The sequence below is a fragment of the Sminthopsis crassicaudata genome, chromosome 5 (genome assembly GCF_048593235.1).
Source record: "Sminthopsis crassicaudata isolate SCR6 chromosome 5, ASM4859323v1, whole genome shotgun sequence".
Classification (NCBI taxonomy): Eukaryota; Metazoa; Chordata; class Mammalia; order Dasyuromorphia; family Dasyuridae; genus Sminthopsis; species Sminthopsis crassicaudata.
Genome location: NC_133621.1, coordinates 173059771 through 173075177, shown reverse-complemented (window position 1 = coordinate 173075177; position 15407 = coordinate 173059771). Strand labels below are relative to the sequence as shown.

At 37.0% G+C, this 15407-nt stretch overlaps 1 protein-coding gene across 1 annotated transcript in view; it reads left to right on the top strand.

Annotated features, from left to right (window-relative positions):
• The first annotated feature begins 1541 nt into the window (after positions 1-1541).
• Positions 1542-15407, top strand: part of RASSF8 (Ras association domain family member 8) — a 78032-nt gene continuing 64166 nt past the window's right edge. Inside the window, exon 1 of the mRNA XM_074268810.1 lies at positions 1542-1680. The gene's annotated coding sequence lies outside the window, so the exon portion shown is untranslated. The remainder of the gene's footprint in view (positions 1681-15407) is intronic.

Below are 15407 nucleotides of genomic sequence, written 5' to 3'. Positions count from 1 at the left end.
GTTCAATCACATAGTGATCATGTCTGAGAGAATTTAAACTGAAGATTTTCCTGACTTTCTATCCATTGTGCCATCTAGCTGCCCAACACCACTGACTGCAACTATAATAAGCTAGCATTAGGCTTTAAGTTTTGCAGAGAATTTTACATACATACACACCTCATGTTTGGTTGATTGAAACGTTTTTAAAAAGAACAATAAATAACATCCAAATCTCATAAGCATTTTCTTCCCATGTCGTTCAAATGGCAGTTGGGTGAAAAGGGAAAAAATGGCATTCCTGTGTATCTCGGAACTTTTGTTACTCATGTCTGATTCATGCTTTGTTCGGGTATGTTTTCCCTTTCGGCCTCATTCACTGCCTGCTGGTAGAGGACGAGGACTCTGAATCATAGCTAACCCAGATGAAAAACAATTCTGAGTCGGTCTTGGGAGCTTTGGAAGTACGGTGCGTGTGCAGAAGGAGTCTTCTGCATTCGGGAGTTAATTTTGAGGGAAGTTTTAATTACCCTCCGGTGATGGAAGATTTTGCTCACGAGTTTCTCATGATAAACAAGCCGTTTATCCCGGCTCCCATCATTTCGGGGAAATCGGGCTCTCCCATTCGCGGGAGCCACAGCTTGAGACCCAGCCGTGGAAACTAGAGCTAGGCTGGGGGTGGGGTGGGGAGGTGGTAAGGTGGGGGATGTGTTTGGGTTGGGAGGCTCAGCCGCAGACGAGCGCGTAGTGGAGCAGCCAGAAGAAAGTTGAGATGTGAGGTGTGTGAGTCTGGGGGTGGGGGGCGGGGAGGAGTGGGGGGAGAGTCGACGTGATTGGCTTCTTCTGCTGCTGCTTTAAATGCTCCCACAATGCAGCGCCCGGTGTCCCAGTTCCGTTACAATGTATCTCCTGGCAAAGCGGAGGGAGAGAGGGCCCAGAGGATAGGAAGAGAGAGGCAGAAAGCAGTTACTGTAACCAGAGAGCGAAAGGCCGCAGGAGGTGCGCGCGGGAGCGCGCTCACACTCGCGCGCACACACACACACACACACACACGCACACGCACACGCACACATACACACACACACACACATACGCGCGCATACACTCGCACAAGAGCGCGCTAGGCAGAGGGGGAGGAGCCGCGCTGCTCCGCAGCCCCTCGGAGGCTGTTGCTGGTGCACAGCCCCCCGAGCTACAGACAGGGCTCGAGACAGACGCAGATTCTGGCTCCCGCCCCCTAGCTCGAGCCCAGCTGCAAAACAGCGGCGGCGGCGGCGGCGGCGCCTGGCCCCCTCCCCTCCACCGCCGCCGCTCCTGCTGCTCCCGCCGCCGCCGCCGCAGGGCTCGGTGGCTCAGCTCCCCTCGCAGCCGCGGGACCCGAGGCAGTAGTGGGGGGAGGTTCTTTCCCCACGTAGCACCTCCGATTCCTTCCCACACAAATACACTCACTCCCCGGATGGGAGGCGCGGGTGCTCCGTAGGTCCTGAGGAGGAGGGAGAAGCCGGTGCTCCAGCCTCGAGGGGCTCTGGCTGCAGAGGAGGAGGAAAAGTGCCGGCTGCAGCAGCCCCAGCTCAGCCGGCGCAGCAGCCTCGAGCAGCCCGGGCTCCGGAGCCGCCGAGTCCCCGCTGCTCCCGCCGCTGCCCTGCGCTGCTTCGCTCGGCTGGACTCCGCAGCCCACGGGGGCGTTGCAGTTGCAAAACTGTAAGTATCAACTTTAGTTTGCTCTAAGATTTCTTAATGGGCCTTCCACCCCTCCTCCTCTTCTTCCTCCTCTTTCTTTCTCCAAACCTCCTGCTTCCTCTCCGGCTTCCTTCTCTTCCCCGCCCCCCTCGTTTTTCTCTTTCTCCACCTTCTGTTTTCTTTCCCCCTTTCTGCTTCCCCTCGCCCTTCCTCACCTTCCCATTCCCCTCCTTTCGTTTTGAATTGATAAGTCACGGAGAAGTACAAGGTCGCCCCCCGCCCCCTAACCCTGAGCCACTGTCCTTGAAATGAGAGTTTAGAGGCCACTTTTTACTGAACTGAGGAATGGGATTTTGACTTCTAGGGGTTTTCTGTCGTAAGGCGGGCTAGTGCAGTATTACTACTTTCTTGTTTTGAAAAGATAATTTGTTTCTTTGTCCATTGTTAAAAAAAAAAAGAAAAAGGAAAAAAAATCTTGTCTTTCTGTACTACGCCCCACCCAGCCTTGAGTCCTAGCCGAGCAAAGATAAAGTAGGAGAAACATTAAAAGTAAATCCTGAAGAGATTTAAAAAGACTAAGAAAGGTGAGATTTGGTCCTTGTTTGGTACGGCCGAGGATAGTCTAAGACGAATATGTAGATTCTCTATGTCGGTTTTCCCAAAAAGAAACAAACTCCAGTTTCATTTAGTAGAACCGCCTGGTGTTGCTAATCTTCCACTATTTTCCCTTGGTGTTAAACGGTATGTGGAGTAACTCAGCTGTGCAGACTCAATGCAGGTCGGCATTTCACCTTATGTTTGAGTAGAGAAAGGGAGACGATAGTGTGCATTTTAGTAGCGACCTAACACCTGTCAAAGTAGGTAGGATTTGGGGGAGAGATTGGCTGGAGTAGAAAGAAGGCTAGGCTTAGAATCACGATTTTGCTAGTAAAGCTGGCTTTGTCACTATATCTACATGTGTGACCTTGGACAAGTCAACTTTTTCATACTGGGTCTGTTTCCTGGTCTGTAGAGCTCTAAATCTGTGATTTGAAATATGAATGTATGTGTGTGTATAATTATACATATATGTATATAAATTAAGGTATTAACAAGTTTTCTTATAGTAGGATTTATGAAAGCCATAATATGTAATTCTTTTTTTTTTTTTTAACAATATAACTGGTAATTTTTTACTTTTGACTAGGTTTACTTTGTATCCAGGAGGCATCCTTAATATAAAACAGACAAAACATTCTATAAAGGGATTCTAATAAAAGGCTCAGGCAGGCTGAGATTTTTATTTAGTTTAATTTGCATTGAATTTTGTTAGGGATTGCTGCATAGCACGAAGGGGGGGGGGAGAAATGTGTGGTTTGTCTGAATGCATTCTAAATATCATGCAGTTTATCTTAGGACCTCAGATAATCTTGGGCCCTTGCTGGGATAAGATGAATAGCAGGCTGTGCAAAGATGTTGATAAGTAAATATCAATTGCTTTTTTCTTAGTCTTGGTCTCTTTCCTCCCCTCTTAGAAGAAAGGTGTGGTATTTATGAATTTTATCATTTTGTAGCCTCTGATAATGTTGCTTTTCATTTTATTATTTGGGGGGAGAGGGCAAATGAAACAGTTACATCTATTATATGTAAATTCACAATAGAATTCTCTTTGAAGAATGCAGTTTGTAATGGAGTTCATACAGATTTAAGGAAATCTCTCCCTTAGTTTCTTCTAGGAGTTTCAAAACAGGAAAATCATGTAAAAGGCACAATTATGATAATAAAGATGGAGGTTTTCTTAGGATCATCTAGTTAAAAGCTTTTCAAGTCTTGGGACAGAATGATACACGAAGTATGATGCTGTAAATGAAGGTACTTTGTAGAAATGATTAGTATGTTTGAATTGTACTATAAAGCTTCAAAGTGCTGTAGGTAAAAAGTTATACATTATTAACACATTTCTCCTTTGAAATTTCAAAGGAGAGAAAATGTTCAGAGTTGCTTTTCATATTTTATTTTTAAAGAAATATAAAATTCAGTAACTTTGGGAATTGCAGATTTAAAATTTAAAATGTTTTGTGTATATGTACATGCACTTTCTTTTGTTTTTTTAGGTGCTGAAGTCTTTTAGGCAACTCTGAGTGACTTTTGCTGTCTCTGTCCAGTTTTTGTCATGGATGTGTCAAATATCCTGGAGAGTTGATCATCAGCCCATAGAATCATAGATTTAGAACTGCAAGGGGTCTTAGAGGAAGTGAGTCCAGTTCTTTCTCTTTACAGAAGAGGAAACTGAGGCAGAGAGTTAAGTATTTTACTTGAGGTCACAGCTAGTTTTTCAGGGTTTTATAGACCTATAAATTGATAGTGGTGATAGGGATAATAGGTATTTATGTAGCATTTTAAGGGGCAGCTAGGTAGTATAATGAATGAATGCAGAGCTTGAAGTCGGGAAGATATGAATTCAAATCCTGCCTCATTAGCTGTGTGACTCTGGGCAAATCATTTAACCCTATTGACTCCTCATACATACACACACACACACACACACACACACACACACACACACACACACACACACACACACACACACACACACACCCCTATCCCAGTTACCTCTTTTCTCTTTAAAATAAACTGGAGAAGGAAATGACAAACCACTCCAGTATCTTTGCCAAGAAATCCCAAATGGGGTTGTAAAGAGTTAGATACTACTGAACAAGGTTTCCCAACTATCTATCTGTATAGGTATAAACTTGTTTATACATACACACCTACATATATATGCTATTTAATTTTATCCCCATTTACAAATGAACAAACTAAGCTTGAGGAGAAGTGATTTGTTCACTCTTTAGCAGTCATTTAGACCAACTCTTCTGTCTTGTACATAGGATCATAGATTTAGGAAGCTTGGACATTTAGACCCTCATTTGACAGATGGGAAACCTGATTTCCAGGGACCTTAAGTGATTTGCAGCAAATCTCAAAGGTAGTAGCCATTATAGGGAGGATTAAAACCCAGCCCTCTGATTTCAGAGCTGGTGCTCCTTTTCACTATATCAGGCAAGTGATACATTAATGACACCCAGAGATGGGGAGTTACTCTCCTCTTGACAAGTATAGTAAATGATAGGATCTGAATTTGAAGACAGATCATTTAATTCAGAGTTTAATGCATTTTTCAATTTCCCTTCATTAAAATAAGGAGATTCTTGTATTGTGATGGTGAATGGCAGCAGGATAGGGGACAAACATCATTTTGCTAGAGTAATCACAACTGTTTAGATATTGTGTCACTTTCGCATCTGCTTTGGAATATTAGGACAGTATACCAAACATTGCTAGAATCCCTTCAAATGATATCAAGGTCAATAAGGATGGAGTTTAGGATATGGTATAATCGATAAACTCAAGCTGTTATGTTTCTTTCATTATTACCTATTCATCCCACTTAATATGTTCTTCCCAAAGCTGAGGATATAAAATAATTTAAAATATCATTCTTGAAAGTGAACAGCAAACTCAATTATTGCATATGAATTGCCATCTTTGACATTTTTCTTTGTTCCTTAATGCAGAAGTCAAATTGGCATTCTCACTCTCTTTGCTAGTGACATAGATAATATAGATTTTGTAGTTTTTAAGGAGGGAAAACTGTTACAGAAAATTAATTGCACGGTTATAAATTGAGACACCTTTTAATTAGTGTTATCTTTGTTTTCTCTTGTGGATAAATCTTTTCCCTAAGTACATCATTAAAATAATTATGTTGTTTTTTTAGAACCCAAAATTATTGAAAGAAAAGGTCTTTGGCATATTATTTTATACATTGTCATATGATAACACATGCTAGTTGTTGATTACTTAGTGACAGATTTCAAAGAAAGGCAGTGAAATAAAATGATGGCAGGAGAAAGAATTCTGTTTCTAATGACATTTAAATCTTTGTAAGGTTTAAGATATTTAAGCTGTTTAAGTAGATAACTATTTAATCCATTTTATTATAGAAAAGTAGGTATAACTATAAAGGAGGTATTATTAAACGGGCTACTTACAGTTGTTTTTCTTACTGATATCAACGCTAGCAGAATAGATATCAAAAACTCAATTTTGATCCTCCTAGAAATAAGAAAACTAATGCTCTTGTGATTGATACTAACAGGCCCACATTTGTATAGTCTTTTTAAATTTGCAAACAATTTTTACCACAAGAATCCTTTGAGGTAGATAATATCTTCCTTTTTACCGATTAGGAAACTATACTGAACTAAGATGAAATGAGTTCACATAATTAAGTTTCTGAGGTGGGATTTGAGATCAGGTCTCCTGATTCATTAGAGGGAGAGCTCAATTTTTGAGACCAGTGACTGTTGTCTTTGAGATGATCTTGTTTGCTTTTTTGCTTCCCTAGACTTTTAGCACAGTGCCTGGGAAGTAATAGGTACTTCATAAATGAAGTTGAGAGACGGACTTATGCCTTTCAAAAGAGTATCAACTCACTTTGCTGAATTGTGTGCAAGTTTTATTTCAGCAAATACTTTGAAACACTTATAGTGCTTCTTTGTTACATCAAGGATTTGATATTTTTTTTGAAGCTCCTATTTCCACAGGAATGTAGAAGATGAACCTTTATAATGTATTGTATGGTAGATGAGAGATGAAAGTTAAGTTGAAAGTTAATCACTCTACAGCCAACTTTTAAAAACTAATTCTAAGAATATTTTCCTTCATCTCTATTTACCTTCTAACTTCCCTGGCTTTCTTCAGGTATGTTTAAAGCAATAGTGGATACTTTGTGCAAGAAGTCTTTCTAGTCCTTAATTTTTATGTAGTCCCTCTAAGATTACTCCCAATTTATCCTGCATTTAGCTAGTACATGATTGCATGTTAGCTCTTCTGTTAGACTGAGCTTCTTGAGAGAAGGAATTTTTTTTCTTCATTTCTTTATCCTCAGCACATCATAGACATTTAATAAATGCTAGTTGATTTACAGGGTGATATATGCATGGTCACAACTCCAACTTTAATAATTCAGAATGTTGCTCTCTATTTGAAAACATGAACGTGTCACAATGGAATTCTAAATCCCAACTTTATTGAGTCTATTAATGTCGGTTGAACTTACTTAGTTTTGTCAATTCCCCCTTCAGAATTTTTACTATGTTTTTTGAATGATTCCTTTTTTTTTTTTTTTTAATGCAATTTCAGTGAAACTTGGAAGATACAATAGATCCCTTTAACAATTTGTCCGAGCTCTAAACAGATCAATCCCTAAGGTATGATGAATGGAATGGATGCCTTGGCAAGGGCAGTAATTATAGAGGCAGATGGTAGAGGTGAATTTCTGTGGTGTCTAGAAAGAAAGAAAAAAAGACAGACTACTTGAAGCTTATAGATACAGTTAGCCTACATCCCTATATACTAATAGAACTTCCCACTTAAATTATTTTTGTTTCTATTGTGTTGATTTTTGTCTGATTTTAATGTGTAAACCTCAAGGGGAATGGGAAAAGGGAATGCTTTTCTTTTTTCTCTGTATTTGTTATATACAAATGTATATGTATGATGTGTAAATATTCTTATGAATATTTCATACATACAGATGTAGTGTATGTGTGTGTGTATGTGTGTATGCACATATCTGCAGTGGAACCATATGCTCCTTAGGCCAGTTACTGTTGATTTTAGTTTTTATATTCATTCTAGCACATTACTTTGAGCACTTATGTAAGTAAGCACCTCCTGGTTGTGGAGATGCTTAATTTCTTGTTAATGCATTGATTTCTACTTATTTCTAGCTAGTATCTTCTAGGCATGACGGACTATACTTATTGGTATAATCAATTCTCTATATTTCATGGAGTTAGTGACAGAAGACTAATTTCCACCCCTTCCATTTAATCATGCAACCAGCATTTATTAAACCCCTACTATGTGCCAGATAGGCCAGACACTGAACAAGAAAGCACAGGTGATTAAAGAGGCAAAACAATCAAATCAGTCCTCTCCCATTGTCTGAGATAGAGGATATTCAACAACTGTGTACAAATCCGAGGTATATAGGATTGTCATTATTAAATGTGAATTGGAAAAAAGGGACTAATGACACTAGGAGGAGGATGTCTTGATTTGCAAGTTAATTGGATTTAAGTAAGGCAGGATTGTGCAAAGGCATCCAAGGGTGGTGATGGCCCTCAGAAGGGCAGCATGGAGAAGTAGACAGCCTGCTTTTTTGAGGCATGCTGTCTCAGACCTCAGTGCCCCAGGCAACTGTCTAAGACTATTAGTGGAGAGCTAATAGTTAGCGTCTGTTAAAAAATTTCTTTACATAGCTGCTTACACTAGTGGGATTTTAAGGGCACCCAACTTGTATCATGTCACTCAATGTATGTTCTGTTCTTTATTTTACTTATCATCTAGATAATAATTACAGAGGGTTATTGTGAATATTTAGGAGATTGATACAGCAATGTGTGATATTTTGATACCAGTCAAAATTGATTATGGCAAATTCCCCCCAAAATGGTTTAAATTCTCACTGAGATATATTTGCAGTATTGAAATATTTGTGGCTCTAACTTGGTTTAATATTCATTATCCTAATTATTGATTCTTTTAGTGATTTTCAAAGAATCATAGAATCATTCTATAAAGGAACTTTGCTTGCAACCTAGATTAATCCATACCTAAAATGAATCCTCACTATCATATAATCTGCCAAGTGATCATTGGCTTCCCTACCATCTCTTTAGATGGTCAAATCTTACTTTTATATGGCTCTAATTGTTAACAAAAATAGATTGAAAATAATATACTTTGGGAATAATTGTACTAAAGTATCACATGCTTCTTCTGTTTTGTTCTGTGTAATTCTTATTTCCTTACACATTTATTGGCTTTATTATCCTGGACAAGTCATTTAACTCATTTGTTTCCTCATTTGTAAAATTGGAGATAATTGCATCTACCTCACAGGATTCTTGGGAGGATTGAATGAAATAACATGTAAAGAGCTTTGAAAACTTTTGCAAAACTAAAATATTATTTAAATGTTAGCTATTATTATTATTACAACTTTATGATATAAAGGAATCTCAAGATTTTAGCAGTAATTTAATTTGTGTGCATATAAGAAAGTTTAGAAACTTGATTTCTCTTAATGTTTAGTTCAAATCCACAAGCATAAATTAAATACTTACTATGTAGAAATAGAAACAAATACAGTATTTCTGCCATAAAGAAGCTAATATTCTAATGGGGGAAGACAATACATAAAAGGAACTGGGGGGTATAGAAGAGTGAAGGTACTTTCCCATCCAAGAAAGTGGGAGAATCAGGAACAGAATAGATCTAATATAAACTCTTTTGTTTGGCACATTATTTCTCTCTGTATATATTATAGTCTAGTCTTTGGCTAACCAGATTTCCCTCATACAGGATGTTCCATCACTAATCTTTGTCTCTTTGCTTTTTCAATGTTTCCTCTGTGTCTCGAGTACACTCTCTCTTCATTTAAACCTCTGGGAGCCCCTGGCTTCTAAGACTCAATTCAATTTCCACCTTTTCCCCTCGATCCTTACCAGATAAAAAGTGCCTTCTCCTGTAAAGTTATTTTTTATCTACTCTAGGTATGTGTCTATGTAAGTGTTCACATAAGCACATACATATGTTTGGTTATATACATATATGTTTATATAATAGACATCATGTCTACTATTGGAATGTAAGCTTCTTGTTGCCAGGAACTGTTTTTTGTGTCATCGCTTTCTAGTTGTTGCAGTCTGACTCCATTTGGTGTTTGCTATTTCCTTCTCCAGCTCATTTTATAGACAAGGAAACTGAGGCAAGCAAGGTAAAATGACTTGGCTAGGGTCACACAGCTGGTAAGTGTCTTGAGTATATTTGAACTGAGTTTTCCTGACTCCAGGCCCAGTGTTGTATCCACTTTTTCATCTTACCTAGCTTTCTGCTTTTTCTATAGTAATCACATAAAAAATGCTTGATTAATGATGCATTTTTTAATTGGTTACAAAGCATGAACTTTGTTAATTGATGTATTTTTAATTGGCTACAAAGAATCAACTTTGAATTGGTAATGAATATAATATGTTCTCTTTCTAAATGAACGAAATTGGCTATAACAAGTTAATGGTTCATCCAGTTGATCGAATTTCTGCTAAGATTTTAGTTTCTTTATAGCTCTCAATAATCCACATTATCAAATGTCACAAATTGTGCTAAATTTCAAAGTGCAGATATCAGAAATACTTTATTTGGTTCTGAACTACAGTACAATTCATTTTATAGAAGATCTGTTTTTTTGTTTTGCCTAATAGCAATTATTTTCTGTGTGCAATAAGAGAAGGTGACTTCCAATTTATTGGTGATGAGGAAGGGGAAAGAAAGTCAGACTGGTATTTTAAAGCAAGCTTCAGTCTTCAAAGTAGGAAGTTGATCATCCACATATACTAGTCTTCAGTCTGCAAGCTGTGATTTATGTGGGAATAGGTTGTTTAGAATTTGGAGCTCATCTTCCCAGAGAAACAATGTTTTAAAGTGCTGCTTAGGATCTAGGCCAACCAATTTAATCCAACATATAACTGAATATGATAGTACTGTTAATTCTAAAAATTTTAAGAGAATTTGTGGTAATCTTTCAGGAAATTATAGAATGAGTAAACTATTGGACTGAAAAAAAATCTGAACTTTGATATTGTTTAAATGGGAAAATATTACATGGGGAGATATTGTGTGCTAGACAGGGAATAGTAATATACTTTAAATATATTTCATATCCTTCCTTTACCTCAATATTTGCCTGCTTTGAATTGAAGGAGCAGGATATCTTTTGTGACTACTACTCTTTTCAAGCTTGGGATGGAAGAGGAGGTAAAATCCATTAAATTATTCTTATAAAGTACCTATTATCTGAATAAATTAAAAGAATAAATGCAAATAAACACAAAATAATTAGAGAGGGAAAAGAGCTCCAGAAGTTGAGGGAGGACACCAAAAAAACTTTTTGTAGAAGGTACTTGAACAGCTGTGTATTTAAGGAAGATAAAAATTGTAATGAAGCAGAATTGAGGAAGACAAGTAGCCATCCCTCAGACATGGCAGGTGAATGATCTGCTCAAAGATATGAATGAGGAAAGTGGAATTCCATGTGTGAGGAACCAAGAGAAAGCCTGGCTAGATTAAAGACCTTGGAGTGGGAGTGGAGTTGGAAAAATATAAACTGGAGTAGTGGAAGCTTGAGTAAGACTACTTAGAAAGCCACTGTTATTGTATAGTCTAGATGAAGGCTTAAAGTGATTACTGGTAGGAATTTCAATATGGAAGGGAAACTGGATATATCAAGTCATATACATACAATTAAATCTATGGAGTTGATAAAATCTACGAGAGTTAAGAAAGAGAAGAGAGCTCAGGACAAATTTTGGAGATCCAAAGTTCAGGGGTGTGATAAGCTTAGTAAGAAACCAAGAAGGAGACATATCTAGGTGGAACAACTAGGAGAAAAAAAGCATTTCAGCATCATCTAAGAGAAAAGAATTGTTTCAGTTGAGTGATATCATAAACCATATGCCAAGAGCATTGAGGACTGACCGAAAAAACTGGAACCAGAAAGTATATAGATGTCTTTATTTTAAGAGTTTGCAGAGAAAGGGGAGAGATAAGAATGAGCTTGAGGGCATGGATAAGATTTAATGGAAGTGTTTTTGTTTTTTGTTGGGCTTGTAAGCCACTGGGAAAAAACTGCAGACAGGGAGATTTTGTAGATTAAAGATTGAGATGATTGAGAAGATGGGGAAAAAATAGAACCAAAGGCCCCTGTAGAGGGACTGACGTTGGCATGGAGAAGGGTCACTTTATTATCAAAGTCTGGTGAAAGGAAGCAAGAGTATAGAGGATAAGTGGAGATGTTAAAGGTTTTGGGGATGAAGAGATCATAACAAATGGCCTTAATTTTCTTAAAGAGATGAGGTTGAGAAACTAGAAGGAGAGGAAAAGGTCAAAGGGGAAGGTTGGAGTAAGCTGGTTTCTCTCTACCTTTTCATAAAGGCTAGATTCATTATATGTCCTGGGAAGTGCTAGTAGGGGTAATCAAAAGTCAATATTAAACATTTTCTTTAGAGCTGGGATTTTTTAACCTGGGTTCTTCCTACCCTTAGATTTTTGGGGGTCTGCGGACTCGGATAGGAAAATTTGTAAGTTTTACCATATTGTAATCTTGTCTTTAGATTGATCGATTTAGTGATATTTTTTGGTAAGATACTTTTGTATTGACTTACTTCTCTCTGGTCAACCAGAATAAAAGGTAAAAACCCTAATTCTAAGATACAACTTTTTTGAGAACATCTGCTAAAGGAAAAAGCCAGGTACCTTTGATCTCAGGATAAGTTCTTATGATTATTTTCTATGTAAATAGGATCATTATTTAGTTGTCTGCCCAATTTTGAACCTTTTTTTTGAAATTATAACATTTTAGTTTTCATATGATGTATGTATATATGTGTGTATATTACTGTGTGTGCAGTTTTACAGGGTACTTTCGCATGCTATATTTAATCCTTAGAGGAGCTTTTTGAATTAGCTTGGAAGCTGGTATTTCATACTTTAGATGAGGGAAATGAATTTTGGAGAGGTTGTCAGCGACTTGCCTCTGGTAGTCTAACTACTAGAATTTAGTGGTAGAATGCTAGAATTAGAGATTTAGAGTCCTTACTATACCACTTATATTCTGTAGAACCTTGTTACTTCTCACACAGTAAACACAGTTTTCCTTTCTAAAATACAATGCCCCAAAATCTTGGTGTGGTTAAGCTTCAAATGGTACCAAGGCTTTTGTGGGCAACCTGAATTAAATATGAAATTTCTTATATGAAGGTAAACTTGATACTGGTCTGGAAACTATAGATGACCTCTCCCACAAACGGGTCAATGTTCTGAGCACTGCAGGTGGATTTTTGGGTGAGTCTGGACTCCAAAAAGAGTGGTTCATAATCCTTTTTATTCATTTTTTTTGATTCCTTAAATTTCCTAACCTGGAACCCCAGGATAGTTAAGCTTAGATATGATTCTTGTCTAGGGCTTTTCCAAAATGGTAAGAAAGGTACTTAAGCTATTCATTTGCTTAACTACAAAAGATTTCTTAAACACAAAAAACTCAAAAACACATTGATAGGACTTACACATGATGAGATAATAAAGAACTATTATATTTTCTTGGGAGGTTGAGACTTGAGATATGGGACATTTGGTGGGACCACTAAGTGGGCAATTTAGCTTCATCTCTGATCTACATTGTTAGACAATTTCATATTAATCATGATAAATTTGTACCAGTTGTGAATTTTGTGAATTATGGCCAGCATTTGAAAGATAGCCAGAGTTTATGATTCTGGGACTGTAGAAGAATGATGCTAACTCACTTATATATAAAGTAATCAAACCTGTCACCAACTTGTCATTAGCCCGATTTTCTAACTGCATTAATTAGTGCCCTATTTTATGTAGTATGCTGCACTGAGCTGAATACTTGTAGATAGTCTAGTAGTATCCCACTGAACTTGATTGGAATTATAAAAGGAATCTCACTCTGAAAATAGAAAGTAGCAATCAGTTAAGAACTGTTGGGTCAAATACTTTTTGAAAAAGAATTATAGTTACAATGTATAATAATAGCTAATTGCATCTATTGCAGCAGTGAGGGCTGAGGAGTGTATCTAGATATATAGGTAACTAGATGGTGATAGTGAGTAGAGCACTGGACTTGGAATAAAGAAGACTCATCTTCATGAGTTTAAATTTGTCCTCAGACACTCTTTAGCTGTGTGACCCTAGGCAAGTCTCTTTTTGCTGTTATTCTGTTCCTCATCTGTAAACTGAGCTGGAGAATGAAAGGGGTCATAAAAAGTTAGGCACTGGGCAGCTAGGTGGCACAGTGGATAGAGCACCAGCCCTGAAGTCAGGAGGACCTGAATTCAAATTTGGTCTCAGACACTTAACACTTTCCAGATGTGTGACCCTGAGCAAGTCATTTAACCCCAATTGCCTCAGCCAAAAAAAAAAAAAAAAAAAAAGTTAGGCACAACTGAGGAAAAAAAGTAATAGCACATGTAATGGAGATGTATCCATATCCATAAAAATGAATATGTGAATTTGTTTTATTGATAGGAAAGATTTGTACTATGTAATTTATAAATAGTAAAATACATAACTCTATAAATTTTTATATAGCCAATTGATTCTCACAGAATGCTTTCATTTTTTTTTTTTTTTTTTTTTTTTTTTTTGCTGGATTTGTGTCTATAGCCAACCTATGGTTGCTGTTACTTATAAGAGTATCTTATAGAAGACTAAGATCATTTTTGTTACATAAATTTCAAAAGTTTTTGCATAAAAAATTTAGTAATGCTGATATTCAAAGAGAAACAAAGGAGGAAAATAATCTTTGCTGAAAGTTTCTCTGATAAGTTTTCAATTTCCAAAAAGGAATTGTAAAAAACCAAACCCTTCTCCAATTAAGGGACTAAGGTTATAAATAGGCAATCCTCAAAGGAAGAAATTCAAACTATTGGTAATGATATGAAAAAAGTACTCCAAATCTCTACTAATGGAAAATGCAAATAAAAGCAATTCTGAGATCCATCTCACACTCATCAGTGACAGAGATGGCAAAAAAAAAAGAAGAAATGGTCAATATTAGTGGGACTGTGGGAAAACTGATATTGGTGGACCTGTGTGTATCCAACTATACATAAAAAGTACATGCCCTTTGACTCAGCTACACCACTGCTAGATGTACTCCTAAAAAAAAATAAAAGACAAGGTCCTTTACGTACAAAAATACTTCTAGGAGTTCTTTTTGCCGTGGCAAAAATACTTGGAAACTAAAGGGCTGAATAAGTTGTATGTAAATGTGATGTAGTATCACTATAAGAAATAAGGAAATGAGGAATAGAAGAATTAGAATTTAACTGTGGGACAACAGTGGAGAATCTTCTTCTGAACCCTGGTGAACATTCTCTCAATACTCTTAATCTAAGTCAAGCTACTTTGTTCAAGTGTCATTTTGTTTGTGCTTCATAAGCACATCTGGGATTAGTAGGCTGTACTTTCCCTTGATTAGAAAAAGTTTGCTATAAAAACTCTGAAAATCTTTTTAATCTGTGGTCTGGTCTGTTTTTCTTTGAGTTTCATCTTTAAATGCCCTCAGGATGACTTTGCATAATTTGGGCTCTGGCTAAACTTTCTTTAAATTGGTTTTTATTTTCCATTGCTTTTTTTGTTTGTTTTATTAAGCAAAACTGTTTTATAATATTCTACCATTCCTCTAGAATTTCTCTCCTGCTTCATCTTAAATATCAGAAGTTAAGCACTTAGACTGTAATTCTTTCTCCTTTCTCTTCTTTTATTTTATTTATTTATTTAAGCATTTATTTTCCTCTCCCAGCCCTCCTTAATTTAAAAAAAAAAAAAAAAAAAGGGAAAACAAAAACAGATGGTCAAACAAGCAAAACAAATTCCCATATTGGTCATTTCTAAAAAACTGTCATTCTGCAAATTGAGTTCATTAGTTCTTCGCCATAGGTAACATTCTTTATCAATACTTTGGAATCATCAGTGATCAGTGCATTGATCAGATTTCTTAAATATTATAAAGTTGGTTGTCTTTAAAATATTATTGTTACCTATATTTTAACATATTTAACATCAGATTACCTGCCATCTAGGGAAAGGGGATGGGAAAAGGAGGGGAAAAT